The sequence below is a fragment of the Podarcis muralis genome, chromosome 5, assembly GCF_964188315.1.
Source record: "Podarcis muralis chromosome 5, rPodMur119.hap1.1, whole genome shotgun sequence".
Classification (NCBI taxonomy): Eukaryota; Metazoa; Chordata; class Lepidosauria; order Squamata; family Lacertidae; genus Podarcis; species Podarcis muralis.
In genome coordinates, this window is record NC_135659.1 from 16,999,472 (window position 1) to 17,015,830 (window position 16,359).

Sequence of the window (16,359 nt, forward strand, 5' to 3'; positions counted from 1 at the left end):
TGCCAAGGCCGTTTAGGGCTTTAAAGGTCAGCACCAACACTTTGAATTGTGCTCAGAAACGTACTGGGAGCCAATGTAGGACATTCAGGACCGGTGTTATATGGTCTCGGCGGCCACTCCCAGTCACCAGTCTAGCTGCCACATTCTGGATTAGTTGTAGCTTCTGGGTCACCTTCAAAGATAGCCCCACATAGAGTGCATTGCAGTAGTCCAAGCAGGAGATAACCAGAGCATGCACTACAGGCAGGGTCTCAGCCTGTGTACCAGGTGGAGCTGGTAGACAGCTGCCCTGGATAAAGAATTGACCTGCACCCAAGAACATTTAAACAAACAATTATATGTGGATTAGGAAGGATCTGACATCTCACGAATGTCCTAGACTGGCTATTTGTCCTCTCTTGGACAGCTTATCTGAGACGCTTGGCTTCCTGTGCTCTCGCTAGATTTAATATTGGAGGGTTTGAAGTCATTCTCCTAAGAAGCATTACCAGCACAGGTGCAATGCCTACTTGAATTTTGTTGTCTTAGTCTCCCTGCACTGCTCCAGTGTGCCTGGCTAGGATGTTGAAACCAAGAGGCAGGGTGACTACAGGATTCACCTTGAAAAGTAGAGAGATCTGAAAGTAATGGAGGCAACAGAGCTGGAGCCAAGAAGAAAGCAGCTCAGGAATAAAAATGTCCAGGAACTAAATCGGCACTGAACTCTACAAAGGAGGGAGGGAGGGGCACAGTAAAGGAATGTGGAACTGCAGAGGCTAGGAAGCATAAGGTAATTAATGCCAGCATCCGAATGATAGTATGGAAACAGAATTGAGGTTCTAGAGTTATTGCAGTATGAGAGTTAATCTTAGGGATGCAATGCAGACCAAGAAGCAATGAGGGACAGGAGGCTGCTGGGCTGAAATGTGGACACTGAGTCCAGGTAATTTTCTTAGCTGCAGGCTTCTACTTCCAAAAGGATATTGAGATGACCTGAGAAGGATGCTCACATATGCCATTCAATTCCTGCTTGATTATTTCTTCTGGTAGGAGTCCTTGTGGAATCATCTGTCCACATCCCATGTTAGCATATCTCCTTCTTGCAGCTTCATTCCTCTTCTAAAAGTCAAAGTTGTTTTTTCTCATGATCGGTACCAACATGTATGTATATATGTCCCCCATTCTCTTCACACACACTTACACATTGTCCTATTTTCTGGTGAACCCCAAAATATACCCTAGAAAAATATGAACCAGGAGTTTATTGGTTTTTTTTAAAAAAGGTGTGTGTGTGTAAATATTCTCTTCTTAATAACAAGCTATGAACCTGACGAATTTCTGGACTGTTGGTTGAAAATCACTGGCACTTTTCCTCCCACTGTTGGAAGACTGAAAGTTAGGTAATTACTCATTTTGCCTTTTTGAAAAACTCACCAAAATTTAAAATACAATCATTGCGAGGAACAAGATATCTTATATGAGTTCTCTGCAAAAATCACCGGAGTTACGGGAAAGGCTGGAATCGATACAATTACATAAAATGTCCAATAAAATAAACCCATTAGGGCCAATAGATCCTGTTTCTAATTTTTGGCGAGTCTTATGATGGTAGTTTTGTGAAATTTATTGCCACTATATTTATCAGCATTCTCCTTCATTTCCATTTTCTTGTCAAGGCATGAATTGTATTCAGGCTCCTACTGGGAACTCTATGTGACTGTGTAAGGAGCGAATCAGAGGGGGGGGGGGAGTCAAAGACTGGCAGCACGTTAAACCGGACTTTTAATGAGTCACTCTGTTAATAATGTGAGGCCATATATAGCCAGAAAAGGCACCAACTGCACAGCAGAAGGCGGTATCAGTGGGTTTGGGGTAACCTTGAGGTTTGCAAAAAAAGGGGCTTAAAGTGGGGGAACCGCTCCAAATGGTTCAATGATAACTGTGTGTACTCAGTGGCCACAGAGACACTTGGGGCAGGACAAGAGAGTGGATGAAAAACCAGGTGGGGTCAGGAATGGAATGGAGTATCCAGGAGGGGGGTATAGCTCACTGACTGGAGCAGTGGGAAAAGAAGAATACTCTACATGACAGTGTTTTGAATTACTGTCGCTGGCATCCAGCTGACTCATGTGCAATAGCAAATATGCTGTTTTGCACTGGGGAGATTCATAAACATTCCCCAGCATTCTTGTCAAAAGCTCACATTGTTTTTCACTCATTAAAAAAAAGCACCTGTGTGGCAATCTGTGCTATTGCTCTTAAGCCTTTGCCTTTCTTATAAGCTGTGTGATATCTGTGTGGTGAAAAGCAGCGACATTTTGCTTCTAGCCCTATATCCTCAAGACAATGGAAACACATTTTAAATTAATCAACACCTGCGCTAATTCCCCCGTGTTCTGCCAGTTTTGAAACAGCAGAGCTGGGTTGCAAACCTGTTTCTGGAGAAAGCCATTTCAGATTGCGGTTTTGGAGTTGTATGTTTGAATCCCGGAACACACACACCTCTCCCTGCACATAGAAAAGTTGCATGTGAGGTTGAACGCTTCTAGGCTGGCCTTCTCTTTGACATACTGTGCCTTCCAGCTGTGTTTCCAGTGATGTTTTCTGCAGGGAAGTCATTAAACATTTGGTCTCATCCTTCTCCTCCTCTTTTTGAGGTGGTATCTCCCAAACCCAGATCTGAGCTTTGCAATATCTTGTGTTTCCCCATTTTAACAACAACAACAACAACAATGTAAAAACAACAGATAATTGGAAACTTGCTGTTTTCTGCTATTACTCCCTTCAAAAATATTATAGATTTACTCATTTGTTGCTTTCTGGGTTGCCTGTAAGTGTGATTACTACTTTTCAAACACATTTCACCAAATCCAGCTGAAGGACATTCAAATTTCCCTAGCAGGATGGAGACCCCTCATATATAAAGGAATGCTTGGTGTAGGATTCCTGGTTTAGTACGGCTGTCAGGGTTGTACATGTGTAAACATTGCCAGATAATGGGTGACAGCACCAACCACCTGTTCAAGGGAGGGATAAGTGATCTGGATTTTATTTCTCACCACTTCCTTCTCTCTACAAAAGCCATATATCAATCCAACTAGGTCTACATGTGCCTGCATATTGATGAACCTAAGACTATGTATTTCTGAACCCGAGACGTTATGAGCTATGTTAGTGGAGAAAATTAACAAGCAATTCTAAATATTTAACACGGTGCAACAAGACATTGTGGATGCGGCAGCACTGGTTGTTGAATGTCAAGAGTTAGAAGAGTGATTTATTTGTTTTCTTGCCTGCTTGCAGCAATGCCACAGACGATGGTGGAAGCATCTGTTATGAAAGCTAAAAGGAGATTAAGAAGCAGAGCTCAGCTAAAGAATACCAGCCAAGTTTTCTAATGGTTGCTGCTTCAGCGTTCACAAGTTAAACACATCAGCTCTCTTTGGCACCTTTTCGTTATGTGGAGACATAGTCAGCTTTACTACCAATTGAGCAATTTACATATATTTTCCCTGCTGCCTTTCCTCTGTGGGACTGTTGCAACACTGCAGCTTTCATGGAGGCACTTTGAATGGTTCGCTCTTCAAAATGGCATCTTGTGGAGAGCAAAGCTAGACGTTCCATGAGGGGAAATGGAAGCGCTATGTGGTATAGCTCTCCCAGAACTGTACCACTTCATAATGTAGGGTGGGATCACGTTTGAATGTACCCCATACAAAGGATAAAAGCCTATTTACTATAGGACATAAAGGTAAAGGTAAAGGGACCCCTGACCATTAGGTCCAGTCATGGCCGACTCTGGGGTTGCGGCGCTCACCTCACTTTATTGTCCAATGAGCCGGCGTACAGCTTCCAGGTCATGTGGCCAGCATGACTAAGCCGCTTCTGGCAAACCAGAGCAGCACACGGAAACGCCGTTTACCTTCCCGCCAGAGTGGTACCTATTTATCTACTTGCACTTTGACGTGCTTTCGAACTGCTAGGTGGGCAGGAGCAGGGACCGAGCAACGGGAGCTCACCCTGTCACGGGGATTCGAACCACCGACCTCCTGATCAACAAGTCCTAGGCTCTGTGGTTTAACCCACAGCGCCACCCACGTCCCTACTATAGGACATAATATAGACCTTAATCTCTGGGAAAAACTTTGGAAGAGCAATCTTCAAGGAATAAAGTTCAGGAGAACTACCCGAAAATGATTTACAGATGCTACCTACCCGAGTAGGCTTTCTAAGATGTATAAATAAAAAAAATTAAAAATTGTCCAGGGGTGAATTTGCCACACTCCCTTTCTTGGGAGAAGATGCATGTTGGTGTCTCTTATGGGGTCTTGGGGATCACATGGGCAGGGAAGAAGCAACTGAGCTGCTATTTAAATCTCCTTGGCTCTCTCCACCTCTTTCTCTTTTGCCCTCCATCTCTCCCTCCATATACAGTGTGCTTTTTTGCTAGTCACCCTTCCCAGGGGCTGAGTAAAAATTTTCTGGAAGAGCCTCTGATTTGCCCTTAGGGTTTCTCTCTTTTTTTTACATACTCCACACATGAGGTTCATATGATATGCTCGTGATGTACATGCTTATTTGGTCTGTTTGGTAGTCAGTAAAAAACAGGAATGGGAATTTAAGCGAGACAAAAAAAAGTAAGCCTCTTTCATGGGGTGACAGGCTTCAAGGGAGAGAAATCAGCTTTTAGCACAGCACTGTTTTAAATATTTTCAAGTGTACTTCCTGTCACATGGCATTCAATATTTGTTGCTTGCAATAAAAGATGGCGAATACCAAAGCAGGGTTGAAAGCTAGGTATTAAATTCAATTGTTTTGCAATTAAGAAATGCTTACTTTTTGGTCAAACATGCACAGTAAATATTCAGAGAGATTTAAACTAAAAAAATATGCTTCCTTAAAAATTGAGTTTAAGAGACGGATATTTCAGTACTGGAAATTTCCACCCAAAGAGCGAAAGTGACATTGCTATATATAAAAAAATAGTATTAACATATTACTTCTGCATAGCTTTCCTTGCACAGATAATACAACCTGATAGATACCACACTGATTGAATGAAAATGCTGGACAGTATAAAGAATTTAGGTTTTATGGTATCACGGTGCCGGTTGCTTTTCGACCCATTTGATAAACTGCTATAATAAAAGATGAACTGTGAAACCATTATGATGACATAAAACCACAAGAGAATAGAGAACTTTATGGAAGTTTATGGTGCATTAAAAGCTAGCACACAGCAGAGATATAAAATCCAGGTGTTAACTAAAACATTTGGGGCTGTTCCCCACCAGTGGTATATTGCTTTGGAACTGGTCACCATGGGTATCGTTCATTAAAAACACCTCACATGCTTTGGGATAAATCTGCAGGGCCAGTTTTTTTTTCTTGCTAAAGACGCAAGAAACAGAAACACTAGCTTGACTGGGAACAAAATGCTGATAGAATCGCAGGGCTGGAAGTGTTATGGTGTTCATAAAAGTCTACTCCATTCCTTTGCACACATACACATTACATGTATACATACATTATTCTCTCTCTCTCTCTCTCTCTCTGTGTGTGTGTGTGTGTGAGAGAGAGAGAGAGAGAGAGAGAGAGAGAGAGAGAGAGAGAGATGCCCTTGGGGTTCAGCAGTGACATTAAGGAGGCATTGCACTCTTTGTTGTTGTTGTTTAGTCGTGTCCGATTCTTCGTGACCCCATGGACCAGAGCACGCAAGGCACTCCTGTCTTCCACTCCCTCCCACAGTTTGGTCAAACTCATGCTGGTAGCTTTGAGAACACTGTCCAACCATCTCGTCCTCTGCCGTCCCCTTCTCCTTGTGCCCTCCATCTTTCCCAACATCAGGGTCTTTTCCACGGAGTCTTCTCATCTCATGAGGTGGCCAAAGTATTGGAACCTCAGCTTCAGGATCTGTCCTTCCAGTGAGCACTCAGGGCTGATTTCCTTAAGAATGGATAGGTTTGATCTTCTTGCAGTCCATGGGACTCTCAAGAGTCTCCTCCAGCACCATAATTCACAAGCATCAATTCTTCGGTGATCAGCCTTCACTCTACCAACCCAATAGAAAGAAGATGGAGATCTATGCTCCAGGCCCAAGGGCTGTCTTCTTAACTCTCTGCAGCCCTGAACATGTGGTGGAGACTGAAACATATGTATCGTGAGACTCTGGAAGCATAAAAAGACCTAGCTGTTGACACCAAGCTCTCCTTGCAACAAGTCCTATGCATCCTGGGCTCTGTCCAGGGTCCTGAAAGACCCCTGTTTTCAGTCATCAGTATCTTTTTTAAAAAAAACAACAACATATTTTTATTAAATATTTCTTGGTTTACAAAAGTATGTGCAATGTCTCTTTTTTCAAGTTGCATTTCCTACAGATCAGTTTCATTGGTTGAGACATTAGTGTTACATTAGGAAGAAACAGGGGGAAGAGGTGGAGTGGGGCATGGTGTGACTGAATCTTGCCTATTTCCTACCTATCCTCCATTTCTGCAACAGACTGCTCAATGAGCTTGCAGCCTCCTGATTCCCCTGAGGGCTGTACTTTCCAGCAGAGGAGAGACAGAGAGAATAGGCAATGCTGTTTTGAATCTAACACCTCCCTTATAAACCTAAACAAATATCTACTTTATCTATAACTACAAAATGAATGTACATGCTCAAATGATCCTTACATTAAGGAACTAGTATCTGCGGGTTAACAGCACTGTACGGCATGTGCATATGCACATGAGCATTGCTCATTGCAGGATGGGATTTCCAGCCTCTTTCAGATCAGCAGTTGTAGCAACCGATATTGCATCTTAAACACGCATGCATGATAAAGCATCCTATACCTTAAAAATCAGAAAGCTGTACCTGCTTAGGCAACTCATTCCAGAGCCTGGGAACTACTGCAGTAAAAACTCTGCAAGATCCATTGAAATCAAAGGCATTTACTAGCAAGTAAATATTCAGAAATGCAACGCTGTCTTTCTTTTTGACTTGTCAAGATCCTTGTGTGGAAATAATGCATATCATCAAGCTGCTGAAGACCAAGAAAAATGCCTCAAATATGGGATAAGCCATCTGCCTAGCTATTGAAGATATAAAAATGAAAAACGTCATTTCTGCCATAAAACCAGGCCCATTGTGTAGAGCTGTAAACGTAAAAACAAAAGCTTATGAGGGGCTCAGCATATTGAAAAGAACCTGAAGATTTCCATTTCCACAAAGCATGACAGTTTAAGAGTATTTATGGTTCTCACAGCCAGCGAATGAGAGAGTAATGCAGCCTCTAAATTTTTTTAATTTAATGACACACCTGTGTCAGCAGCCTCCACTTGGCTAAAAACTATGGGTGGGAAATGTTCCATATGTACCACTTGAAAGTGCCAATGTGCCGTACACACATGCAAACAGCAAAGGGAGCAAGCTACACTTTATATCATGTGAAAGCAAATTCCATCATTCTCTCAAATGAAGAACAGTGATGCTAACAGCTGTATCTTTATTGACTTGAAAGGACAGAGCTAGATGCAAAAGCACACAGATTCAACCCAAAAGAGCAGCCCACATTGAATTCCTACTCTTCTGCCCTATTTGTTGTTGTTTAGTCGTTTAGTCGTGTCCGACTCTTCGTGACCCCATGGACCAGAGCACGCCAGGCACTTCTTCCACTGCCTCCCGCAGTTTGGTCAAACGCATGCTGGTAGCTTCGAGAACACTGTCCAACCATCTCGTCCTCTGTTGTCCCCTTCTCCTTGTGCCCTCCGCCTTTCCCAACATCAGGGTCTTTTCCAGGGAGTCTTCTCTTCTCATGAGGTGGCCAGAGTATTGGAGTCTCAGCTTCAGGATCTGTCCTTCCAGTGAGCACTCAGGGCTGATTTCCTTAAGAATGGATAGGTTTGATCTTCTTGCAGTCCATGGGACTCTCAAGAGTCTCCTCCAGCACCATAATTCAAAAGCACAAATTCTTCGGCAATCAGTCTTCTTTATGGTCCAGCTCTCACTTCCATACATCACTACTGGGAAAACCATAGCTTTTACTATACGGACCTTTGTTGGCAAGGTGATGTCTCTGCTTTTTAAGATGCTGTCTGCCCTATTAAGATGCAGTATTGGAAATCCACAACATGGTGACATCACTCTCCTCCCATTTGGCGCAGGGACGGGGCTCAGATGCATGCAGGTACTATTGCAGAGATGATTAACATAGCCCAGGTCCTTAAAAGGTGAATTATGCTAGATATGGCACAGACTCAGAGTAGAGGCATTTGTTCTCACCAAAGATCCCTCCACAAAAATGCTGTCTGGCTGTTGAAATTGCAGGCAGCTATATTGCTGTAACTGGAAGGACAGATTGTGAAGCTGAGTCTCCAATACTTTAGCCACCTCATGAGAAGAGAAGACTCCCTGGAAAAGACCCTGATGTTGGGAAAGATGGAGGGCACAAGGAGAAGGGGACGACAGAGGATGAGACGGTTGGATAGTGTTCTCGAAGCTACCAGCATGAGTTTGACCAAACTGCTGGAGGCAGTGGAAGACAGGAGTGCCTGGCGTGCTCTGGTCCATGGGGTCACAAAAAGTCGGACATGACTAAATGACTAAACAACAACATATTGCTGTAACACTGCAAATGAAAGAGCTGGGAAAGTTGCTAGGAGAGGAATGTTTGTTTGGAAAGGATATAGAGAAACGAAACCTTTGTAGGATCAAATCAAAGTCCACTCCTCAAAAAAACAAACAAAAACAAAACAAAACAAAACAAAAAACAAAAACCCCACATCTTATTAAAAATATCCATTGGACTGCATTGTCATGACAGCCTTTATTTACTAGGAACAGTCTCTGTTTACCTGTCCCAGAAAAGTAATTGTCCTAAATACTGTTCCACAAATTGCCCCTCATGTATATACCTAGGAAGTGATGGAGAAGGGGGATCTCATCGGCCATCAGTGCCTTTGATGAGGGTATACCAAGAAGCATTGCAGCCAACCTCTACATATTGAGCTGAATGTTGGGAAGGGGTGCTTACACCATTGGGAACTCAAATAACGCAGCATTCCTGATTGTTTGAAGTCAGTTGCTCTTCAGTGTACAGTGTTACCTCGGGTTACAAATGCTTCAGGTTACAGACACTTCAGGTTACAGACTGTGCTAACCCAGAAATAGTACCTTGCGTTAAGAACTTTGCTTCAGGATGAGAACAGAAATCGCACAGCGGCGGCGCGGCGGCAGCGGGAGGCCTCATTAGCTAAAGTGGTACCTCAGGTTATGAACAGTTTCAGGTTAAGAACGGACCTCCAGAATGAATTAAGTTCTTAACCTGAGGTACCACTGTAGTTAGAAAACCTTCCCTTTTCTCCCACATAAGTCTTGAGCCACTTTTCCTTCATAGCTAATTGAGGATATACCATTATGCATTGATTTTCCTTGCACATCCTTTAAGTTATTGACTTTTGAAAATCAATGGGGCAAAGACTGTAAAGTATTGACTATTGGGGTGAGGAGAAAAGGCCTCCCCAAAACATCAGCAGAAAATGTCTCCCTTCGTGGATTAATAGATTACCTCTGATTTGCAAATGTATAAGTGCCAGGATCCCATCCTCCTCCAAGCAAAGGGTCTAGCAAGTTCCTTGTTCGGATCTTCTGTTATGTTGTGAGGGTAGGGCCTCTTTTGGGGGACAATACTATAGCATCTAAAATTTATGGTAGCCAGGGTACGTTTATTTTTGCATAGAATAAAATTGGAGAATTGTTTCATTCTTATGCTATTGAGATACACATATTTATTTTCTCAACTAGCCCTCAGAGCAATAACAAGAACAGGACAATCCAGTGAATATTATATCTTCAGATCAATCAGAAGAAGCAACCCCATCACCTGTGAATATAAATGCTTTCTCAAAGGGAGATCCATTGGCACCTCCTTGCTGTCTTTGCTCAGACAGGGTCTCCCTAATTTGGTGGCCTGGGACACTGGATCCAACACACTAGCTTAATTTTGTAAAGCACACATTACTATCTATTATAACACACTAATGTGGACTAGGACAGTTTGGAAATTATGGACCTAGCAGAGTGCTGATTCTACCAATGCACTAAAAAAAATATATCTCAATTATATAAATATATAATATATAATATATATCTAATATCTAATATCTAATATCTAAATTATATAAATATAAATACAAACCTTCTCAGTGAACATGCTTCCTGTGTACCCTTTTGCAGAACTTGGATATGCACTAGAACTACCATAAAAGGAGCATGGGAAAGACTACACTAGTTTACTCAAAAGGTAAAGGTAAATGACCCCTAACGGCTAAGTCCAGTTGCAGACGACTCTGGGGTTGTGGCACTCATCTCACTTTACAGGCCGAGGGAGCCGACTTTTGTCCACAGACAGTTTTTCCTGGTCATGTGGCCAGCAGGACTAAGCCGCTTCTGGCGAACCAGAGCAGGGCACAGAAATGCCGTTTACCTTCCCACCGGAGTGGTACCTGTTTATCCACTTGCACTTTTTTTTGGGGGGGCATGCTTTTGAACTGCTAGGTTGACAGGAGCTGCGACTGAGCAACAGGAGCTCACCCCGTCGCGGGGATTAGAACCACCAACCTTCTGATTCTCAAGTCCAAGAGGCTCAGTGGTTTAGACCACAGCGCCACCCGCATCCTATGCTCCTCTCCTGAAGTCAGAGATGGTACAGTCCACTATTCTGCCACCATACTCTGCATAGTGCATAGTTAATTTTATGATGCAGTAACCAAAACATCTAGAGGGACAGCATCCTAGGGGGCAATTCACAACAGTGCCGTTCACTCTTAAAAAATGTGCAAATTCTGAACTGCTGCTGCTGTGCTCTTAATGAGCCCTCTTCACGCAGAATATAATTTCTTTTGTTATGGGGGGGGAATGGGTTGATGAAGCAGAGTACAATTAAAACGCCATTAATTTCAATAACACTCTTTTCCTCTGGTAATGGGTCCCTTGGATGGTTTTTCAAAGTGTTAATTCTCCTTCACACTGAGAATCTGCAGACACATGCCAAACGGCAGAAACCTTTTCATTCTTACCATAAAGAAACAAGCAAATTTGTTTTACCCTAACATCCCCAAGAACAAACATAACAAATGCCCCACACTCTTTGTACTCTATCATTTGTTTGGTGCTGTAAAAAGTGAGGTGAACATATGAGATCAGACAATTATGAGACTAGGTAAGGTAAGGTAAAGGACCCCTGGGTGATTAAGTCCAGTCAAAGGCAACTATGGGGTGCGGCGCTCATCTCGCTTTCAGGCCAGCGGAGCCGGCGTTTGTCCACAGACAGCTTTCTGGGTCATGTGGCCAGCAGGACTAAACCGCTTCTGGTGCAATGGGACACCGTGACTGAAACCAGAGTGCATGGAAATGCCTTTTACCTTCCTGCCGCAGCGGTACCCATTTATCCGCTTGCACTGGCGTGCTTTTGAACTGCGAGGTTGGCAGGAGTTGGGACAGAGCAATGGGAACTCACCCCATCGCAGGGATTCAAACTATCAACCTTCTGATCAGCAAGCCCAAGAGGCTCAGTGCTTTAGAGCACAGTGCCACCCGTGTCCCTAATTATGAGACTATAGCTTGGTCCACACAGTGATGTGCATCTGCTGATAACCACAAACAACCCCTTGATTATCACTCTTCTGAGACATTTTGTAAATGTTGATCCAAGCTCCCTGATTCTTTAGCAGGGCATTAGTTTTAGGGGAACAGTCCACTCCACACACTGTCATTTTGCAATATATTCTTTTGATTTGAAGAATTTAATTTCTGTGAATTCCAAACTGAACTGACCTGATCCACACCTACTACACAAATGAGTGACTCAGGACAAAAAAAAATCACACTTCTCCAAAATTTGTGATACAGAACTCAGCTCAAAATACATACTGGCATACATTTAAAATGTGTATTTTAGGATGAAATTTGATTAGAAACATTTGCACTGAGATAAAATGTCATAAAATTGGGAGATAAAAATGAGATAGAATTGCAGAAAAGGAATGGAATGGACACATGTGAACTTGAAATGCACCCAAATTATGCTAAGCCACACAACCACTAAACAGTATGTGTTTAAAGGGGAGTCCCCCAGGCACAATAGTACTAGCCTCTGGAAGAACAGCTAACATGATCTCACTGCAGCTAACAGTACCCCAATCAACTTTGAATACCTAGACAATATGACCTTGTATGCTTGACCGGAAGCTAAAGCATGCTGTAAGACTTCTCTTGCAGACAAAACTAGAATTCAGGCTATCAAGCAGGGGACTGCACATTTGTATCATATGAATATATGGTCAAGGGATGTAAATCCAGACCCACAGTACTACACTAGGACCTCTGAATGTCATCCTTTGCTACCTACCACTAAACCAACAGCCAAGCTCAGAATCAAATATCTTGCCCAAGCTACTGTGAGCAGTCCCAGTTATTTGCATTGGCTGAAGATTTGCTCCATCCTACATTTTCTCATCTTATAAAGATTACTGTTTCAGCACAAATCTATCATCTTGCAGATCCATCTGTGCCATAAAATTGTAAGTTTTCGTCACAGCTATAACTCCTCAGACAACAGATATGATGTCCTACGAATTCATTGCCCTTGTAAAAAGGATGATGTGCTTTCCACTTATTTTAATGTCATTATCTAAATCAAAGGCAGGAGTGTGTCTGTCTGTCTATCTATCTAGGGCAAAGAGAAGAAAAATAAATGGTTGATGGGACTCCAGATTTCAAGATATCATAGCCTTGCAAATGACAGTTTGCCCAGGGACATGTAGGTCAAGCTACATGTGCTATTAAATGGGCATTTGTGTGTAAGGTGTTAAATAGCAGCTACAGGAAGACTGGGTTGAGATCAGGACTGCATCACAGTTGGAGCAGAGTTAATTTACCCCTGAAACACAATCCTGATTCTGCCACTCCCACCTGCTGTTTGTGTTACAAGGCTGTTGGCATTAATAGCAATTTCCATCCCAGGATAAATAATAGCTTTGGGAGGAGAGGGGATTTTTATTGGGACTCCCAGCCCCTTTCACAACAGTTTCACTGCCACAGTCTCAATACAAATCAAGAGGACCATAACTGCTATTTAAACACATGCACACAAACACACACACAAGCAAATGAGAGAACACATTTAATATAACATGCAGTTTGCCCTTGTGACAAGCAAGCATCTCATCTAAGTAACCAGATACAGAAGCTTTCGCATTTTAGGAGAAAGTAACATAGATTTTCTATAACTATTCATGTAGCAAGCAGATTAGTTCAAAGAGAACTGCGGTGTCTGTCTTATACCAAGTTAAATCATTGGTCCATATAGCCCAGTAAAGATGCTCTCAAGGCAAATCTATATACTGTATTTTTTGCTCTATAAGACTCACTTTTTCCCTCCTAAAAAGTAAGGGGAAATGTGTGTGCATCTTATGGAGTGAACGCAGGCTGCGCAGCTATCCCAGAAGCCAGAACAGCAAGAGGGATTGCTGCTTTCACTGCGCAGCGATCCATCTTGGTATATATAAACGTAGTATAAACACTGACAACTGGGAAACACTGGCCTGTGAGCACTCCAGTTGGAGAAAAGCCTTCACCAAAGGCATCATGGACTTCAAAGAAGCACAAACTCAGGACAAAAGGGAGAAACATGCTAAGAGGAAGGCACACTTGGCAAACCCTCACCGTGATCAACTCCCACACGGAAACCTCTGTCCCCATTGTGGAAGGACATGTGGATCCAGAATTTGCCTCCACAGTCACTTACAGACTCACTGTTAAGATCACATTCATGGAAGACAATCTTACTTGGCCAGGGACAACTTGCCAAGGTTTCTGGCAATGTCTTACACAAACTTACTATCTGGGAACTTCTTCTTTATTAAATGGAGATGACAGGGACTGAGTCTCAAACCCTGTTCCCAAACTTTTGTTTTGATCACAGAGCTATGGTCTTAGTTTTTGTGGGCTAGCATGTTTTGTGTAGTTTCATATAATGCTGAAATATTATACACACAATCAATAAATAATTCACTCTCCCCCATATATTTTCCCTACACATGAAATCCAGAACTTTCTTTTACAGAAGCCAAGATTTCACAATTTTAGACAAACATTGGATTTAACATTTCTCTTTTTTTAAAGAAAAGAAAACATCTCATTGCTGAAATCTGCAAACTATAATTTGTTTGGGGGGGGGGGGGGAGAGCTTGCTTGTTGCCATCTTACATTAAGCATTCTTGAGGGTGTGCTTTGTAAAGCCGAGTTGTTTCATTAATACATCCACCAAGGTGATCTATGAGAAGTATGAAGAATTTCTTGGAACCACAAGCGGATGCTTTAGCTCAACAAAGCCTTTGTTTAATAGACTCAGACGCTTGACTTTGCATGAATAAAGCGTCCACGCCGAGTAAGTAAACAGCTTAGCTTTGATTAATAATAAATAATACTGTACGTTTATACAGCTTTCTGGTCCCCTTTTATTTTACAGCTTCACAAAGCTCTTTTATAAAACTTAAATTTATGTACAAGCTGCAGAGATTAATCACTTCACCCTCCACTGAAGTGGAACTACCTCTCATGTGAAATATGGCCACTATTAGTGGCTGGGTACCAGCATTTTAGAAGAACAGGAAGTGACTGCGGGAAATGCATTATCCTTTGGGCAATGTATTCTAGCTGCTCTGGTGTTTAAGCTCTGGTGCTTAAGAAAGCTTTCACTTAAAAAAGGAAAGCGAGGTAGGATTTCTAAAGAGGATCGCCATTTGCAGGGCCCAGTAAGGGATATTGGGGAAAAATGTGTGGGTGGGGCTGCAAGGGCACATGAATTAGCCCTGCCCACTGTCACACACCACCACACTTTTCTGCCATGCACATGTTCAATGAGTTTGATGCATGTGTTGATGTATGTGGGCAGCACTGCTCCATGGTTCCCTCTTAGCATAGAGAAGCTCTATTCATGTATACATGTAGAAGTTCCAAAGTCTGCTGAACATGCAGATGTCAAGGGAGTATGATAGCAACTCACATGGGAAGACTGTGTGGCCTCGTGATACCACCTTGCCAGTTGGCACATTGTTTTGATGTATGGATGCGTTTGTGTGAACACCCATTTGTTGTTGTTTAGTCATTTAGTCGTGTCCGACTCTTCGTGACCCCATGGACCAGAGCATGCCAGGCACTCCTGTCTTCCACTGCCTCCCACAGTTTGGTCAAACTCATGTTGGTAGCTTCGAGAACACTGTCCAACCATCTCATCCTCTGTCATCCCCTTCTCCTTGTGCCCTCCATCTTTCCCAACATCAGGGTTTTTTCCAGGGAGTCTTCCCTTCTCATGAGGTGGCCAAAGTATTGGTGTCTCAGCTTCAGGATCTGTCCTTCCAGTGAGCACTCAGGGCTGATTTCCTTCAGAATGGATAGGTTTGATTTTCTTGCAGTCTATGGGACTCTCAAGAGTCTCCTCCAGCACCATAATTCAAAAGCATCAATTCTTTGGTGATCAGCCTTCTTTATGGTCCAGTTCTCACTTCCATACATCACTACTGGGAAAACCATAGCTTTAACTATACGGACCTTTGTTGGCAAGGTGATGTCTCTGCTTTTTAAAATGCTGTCTAGGTTTGTCATCGCTTTTCTCCCAAGAAGCAGGCATCTTTTAATTCTGTGACTGAACACCCCTACTGGATTCTTAATGCAGTTTGAAAAATCTCAGTCACACCCAGATAATTCTTGCAGGCTTCAAGTCTCTATATGAATCTCATTCTTCTGAACATCCTGTCCTCACCCTAGCCAAGATTCTTCTAGCTCTAAGTTGCAAAAAGGTTCTCCTCATCCCACATAAACTCACTACCTGCACAAATGAATCTTGCTGGTGATGCAACAGTGATAGTCTTTTCAGGCAGGTTGGCTGAATTGGGGGAGACATTCTTTACCTCCTAAAATTATCCACCTTATATGCGGGAAGTAAAACTGGGGATCCATGCCTGATGCACAGTTCATGCTTGTACATATATATATATGTATGCAGGCAGAGATCCTCCGTGTGAGGAGGGACTTCCCAGCTGGGCAGGTTCCCTCACATCTGTGCTGGATTTTTAGATGCTATCCTCAGGAATTGTTAACAGGAGTCCAAGTGCAAATTTGACTGGTGCCTTTAGGGCTGAAACAAGTCTCCTAAATTGACCAAAATGTTAGTATTGAATGCAAAAGTTTGAATTTGAAAATTTGAGTTTAAATGTTTCCCATGAAAATGCGTCCTTGGGTTTTGAGTGCTGCCGACCTCTTTGAATCTCTTGACTAGCTTAATCTCAGCAGACATCAAACATGAAATGAAATCCCATGAGCTGTCAGCGGTCAACC

The 16,359-nt window shown here is 42.7% G+C and overlaps 1 protein-coding gene across 2 annotated transcripts in view; it reads right to left on the reverse strand.

Annotated features, from left to right (window-relative positions):
- The window catches only part of BRINP3 (BMP/retinoic acid inducible neural specific 3), a 258,191-nt gene that overhangs the window by 176,860 nt on the left and 64,972 nt on the right, over nt 1-16,359 (reverse strand). The window lies entirely within an intron of this gene.